The sequence below is a fragment of the Mustela putorius genome, unplaced genomic scaffold (genome assembly GCF_011764305.1).
Source record: "Mustela putorius furo isolate JIRA1106 unplaced genomic scaffold, ASM1176430v1.1 tig00000578_pilon_pilon_pilon, whole genome shotgun sequence".
Lineage (NCBI taxonomy): Eukaryota > Metazoa > Chordata > Mammalia > Carnivora > Mustelidae > Mustela > Mustela putorius.
In genome coordinates, this window is record NW_025421422.1 from 2,314,154 (window position 1) to 2,318,249 (window position 4,096).

Below are 4,096 nucleotides of genomic sequence, written 5' to 3' on the forward strand. Positions count from 1 at the left end.
GATGGATGTAAAATGGGGAAGACTTAGTGAGACAATGCATCTGGGGAAGGTGATGGATAAGTTGCTGGCTTCCCCATTTCTGTCCATTTTCAGTTGCCTTTGGTGCCTGAGAATGCCATTCTCAGCACTTTGCACCTGCTATTCCTTTCCCTTGACCCTAAACACTCCCTCCCCTCACCCTCTCCCCATCTTCTCCTGTTTTGTCAAACACCCCCTCCTCCAGGCAGCCTGCCCTGACAACCAATACCCCAGGCTGATTTAGGAGCCCCCTGAGGGCTCCCACATGCCCTGTGGGTCCCCATCACAGCCCCCAACACCCTGAATTATCAGAGCCTCCTGACCTGCTGTCACCCCCACCAGGCTCAGAGCCCCTCAGGGCAAGTCCACAGCTGCGCCTGTGGGGCAAGTGGGTAGATGGGTGGGTAAGGGAGGGGGAGGTGAAGTAACGGATGAGTACAAGGCCCTGCTATACCCAGAAAGGAAGGAAGAAAAAAGGCAGGCTGAGGCCCCTGGGAGGGGAGGGAAGGGCACAGCAAGGTGTCTTTCCAGCCCAACAGAGGGTTGGGGGTCTCTGAAGCTAAAGCTGGCGCCTTAATCCCACCCCATCCCCATTCTTCGCCTCACCAAAAATAAGGAGGCTGAGGCTACAAGATTTCCATGAATATAAGAAGTACAAGAACCTCTCTCCTCCCCCACCCCAACCCAGCCCTGCTCACCGCCCCCTCAGGAGAATGAGCCCCTCCTGACAGCCAGAGCCCTCCAACCAAATCCATACAATTTGGTGCCCAGACATTGCTAATGAACCACTTCATCACATTTCTGTGTTCCTTCCCAGAGCACCTACTGTGTCCCAGGCAAGACTGAAAGCACATAGAAAGTTCCGGTGTCCCCAGGAATTCACAACCTGGACACCCAATGTGAGAGAGGGCCTTTGAGATGATCTGACCAGAGAGGGGCAAATACTGGCCTGAGGTCTTACAGCAGAGTAGGGCAAAGTGAGAATCAGGACCCAGGGTTCTAGACTCCTGGCTCATTGTGCCCCCTTCTCTACTATGCAGGTCCAGGTGGGAAGGGAGGCCATGGGGCAGAGACCAAGAGAAATGTGGGTTGGAGGAAAAGGAGGAAGGAAGAGAGGTTCCCAGCACCTGGTGCATGCCAAGTCCATGCCAGGCATGTCTCTCTCATCCAGGATGTCAGGAAACCTCCCAGCCCCCCTTTGAAGCTGGTTTGATCATCCCCACCAAGTAGATAAAGAAGCTGAGGCACAGGCAGGAGGGTTGGCCCTGGGATTCAAGCCTAAGTCTATTGAACTGCAGAGCCTGTCCTTTTCACAGCAGAGGTTGCCCATGGGTTCATTCCTAAAGACCAGAACCGAAGGTGCTAGAATGCAGGAGCTTGGCTCCAGTGTTTCACAGCAGTTAAGGAAAGGGAGAGATGGCCCTTCAAGTGCTGCAATGCACACCCCTCCCCGCCCTTGTGTGTCTTCACATGGGGCACAGGCCTGGGTGAGTCTAGAGTCGCCTCTCTCAGGAAGCACGGCTGTCCTTCCCGGAGTCCCCAGAGTGACCACAGGACCACTGCCAGCTCCAGCTCCAGCTCCAGCCCCAGACGATCTTCAGCTCTGATGGGCGGCTCTGAGGAGCCCGCTGGCCATTCAGCTGGACATAAAGGCTGCGTCTAAAAACAAACAAACGACTTCCGGGGCAGAGGGCAGGGAAGTGGTTCCAGCGGGGTGTTTGGGCAGCACGTCGGCCATTCAATCAGACCCGCTGGGCTGTGAGGGGAACGGCAGAGAATCAATCATGGGCTGTATGTGTTTGCAGAAGGACGTGTGTGGCTGTGACAGCAGCGGGAGCCCCAGGGGAGGCCCCCTGGGGACACGTGTCCACCAACTGGGCTCCCACCCCTGCTGAGCCCCAGAGGGAACTGCTGAAATACAGAATCCCAGGCCCTGGGCCCCATCCCCACAGCCAAATTGCCAAAGTTGGGATCCAAGACTCTGTAGTTTCTTTGAGTCCCACAGATACTTCTGGGGAGCCACCAGGCTTGGGGACACCAAGCAAAGTCCTAAGGGTGGAATGCAGAGGAAGAGGGTGGTTTAGAGAGGATGGATTGGGGGGGGGGGTTCATCCACAGGACGAACCAGGAAACTTTGTCTTCAGGAGACCTGACTGTGTGCATGCTTCCAGACCATCCTACTCTCACCCAGAAGGCATGGCCACTCCACAAACACAGTCCAACAGCTTCTCTCTTCTCTGCCACTAACACATAGTAGGTGCTCAATAAACACCTGTGAAATGAATGAATGAAACCTGTCTTGGTTTTTCTCTGTCCTTTTTCCTGTCTCTCTATCTCTTCTCATCTGTGCTGCATGTTCCCCTTTCTCTCCACCTCCGTCTCTGCCTCCAGCATGGCATTGGGCACCTAGCAGGGGCTCAGTGAATATTTGTCAGGTGCATACAAGTGGGATGCTCTTCCTTGGCTTTCTCTCTTGCCCCTGTCCCTCTCATTCTGTCTCCCCAGCCATTCTTGCTTCTCGGTGTCCCTGCATACCCACCCACACCCTCCCCAGATCCACCTGCAGTTGCTGGAACCACCCACCCTCCAGTCAGGTTCAGGGACGCTCTACAAGTTCAGAAAGGAGTAATGGGGATGCAGCAGGAAAGCTGCCCCATCCCTGCCTGCACCCCTCCCCCAAAGCCATAAGCATACTTCCTGCTCCTCAGGCTTCTGGGCTTCCATCTTGCATGTCTTTATTCCAAGCAAGCTCTCCTTCCTGGAACCGGTGATGGCAGTCCTGTTCTACAGCCCCAATGCCTTCCTCTGCCCAGGGTCTGCAAACAGAAAACTATGGAACCAAAACACTCAACACACAGATGGGGAGATAAAGCAGGGAAGCCTGCACTGCCCAGGGTCACCCAGAAAGTCTATGGCAGCCATTAGGACCTGGGGCTTGGGGTGTTTTCATCTCCCAAAGGGCAGCTTAGAACCTTAGGACTGGCAGAGGGGACCCATTTTTCCAAGTCCACCACACCTCCACTCCCAACCACCATTTATTTATAGCTAAGGACATTGAGCCCCAGAAAGATTAGGTGACCTGCCTGGGGCCACATGAGGATCACAATTCAGGTTTTATGACACAACCCTGACATCCCAGATGGCTCAGGAGGTGTTGGGATTATAGGCAAGGAACAACTGGTCAATCAAGAGTTAAGTCCTTAATATACTGGCCTCATGTCATAAGTGATTTTAACTGAACTTCGTTAAAATGAGTCAAGGTCAACTTAACTAACCATATCCCTCCCCACCCCCCATCCCCACAATGAGGCAGGTTATATACAATAAGCACATCCCCCAGCCCCATCAGCTCTCCGGCAATTCAAAAAGAAATAAGAGATCTGGCTTTTTTTTTTTTTTCATCTCTACCAAAGTAGAACCTACATGCGCAAAAAGGCATACATTGTAAGTCTACAGCTCCAAAAAGCTTCACAAAGTGCACATACCCATATAACCAGCTCCCAGAAGTCCCCTCTCCTACCCTGTCCTAGTCACTGTCCCCCAGGGGAACTGCTATCCTGACTTACCTAACCAGAAATCATTTCCACCTACTCTGCACATTATATACAAATAGAATCATAGAGTATGCTCCCTGCTATGGGAAACTTACAGGACATCTATGATTCATCCCCCTTGTGTGTTGTGGTAGTCCATTCGTAACCCTTGCTGGGTATTATTCCACTTGTGACTATACCACAATGTAACCATTTTACTCTTGATAATGTATCAGTTAGCTCTGGTTGGGTAACAAAACTCCCCAAAGCTTGGTACCTTAAAACAACTATTTATTTAGCATTGCCTTCTGCTGGTAGATTTGGACTGGGATCTGCTAGCTGGTTCTTCTGGGCTGCCCTGGGCTGGACTGGGCTGATCTCTGCTGGGCTCACACGTGTGCCTGCATCTGTGCCTGGGGCTGGCTGGTCTAGAAAGACGTCAGCTAAGAAAGCCCACCCATCTCCCATCTGCCAGCCAGCCAGCCTAGACTCCTCACACGGTGACTACAGACTTCCAAGAGAGCAGGGGGGAAGTGTGTAAGACC

General features: G+C 52.8%; 1 long non-coding RNA gene across 2 annotated transcripts; it reads right to left on the reverse strand.

Annotated features, from left to right (window-relative positions):
• Positions 1 to 1,136: 1,136 nt before the first annotated feature.
• On the reverse strand, positions 1,137 to 3,039 carry LOC101692764. 2 transcript variants are annotated; one of them, XR_001181862.2, is made up of 3 exons: positions 2,947 to 3,039; positions 2,713 to 2,834; positions 1,137 to 1,677 (listed from the first exon to the last, which is right to left on the reverse strand). It is a non-coding gene; the product is annotated as an uncharacterized LOC101692764 (long non-coding RNA). The 2 variants fall into 2 exon arrangements; XR_001181860.1 differs by lacking the exon at positions 1,137 to 1,677 and adding an exon at positions 1,684 to 2,290.
• Positions 3,040 to 4,096: the final 1,057 nt, after the last annotated feature.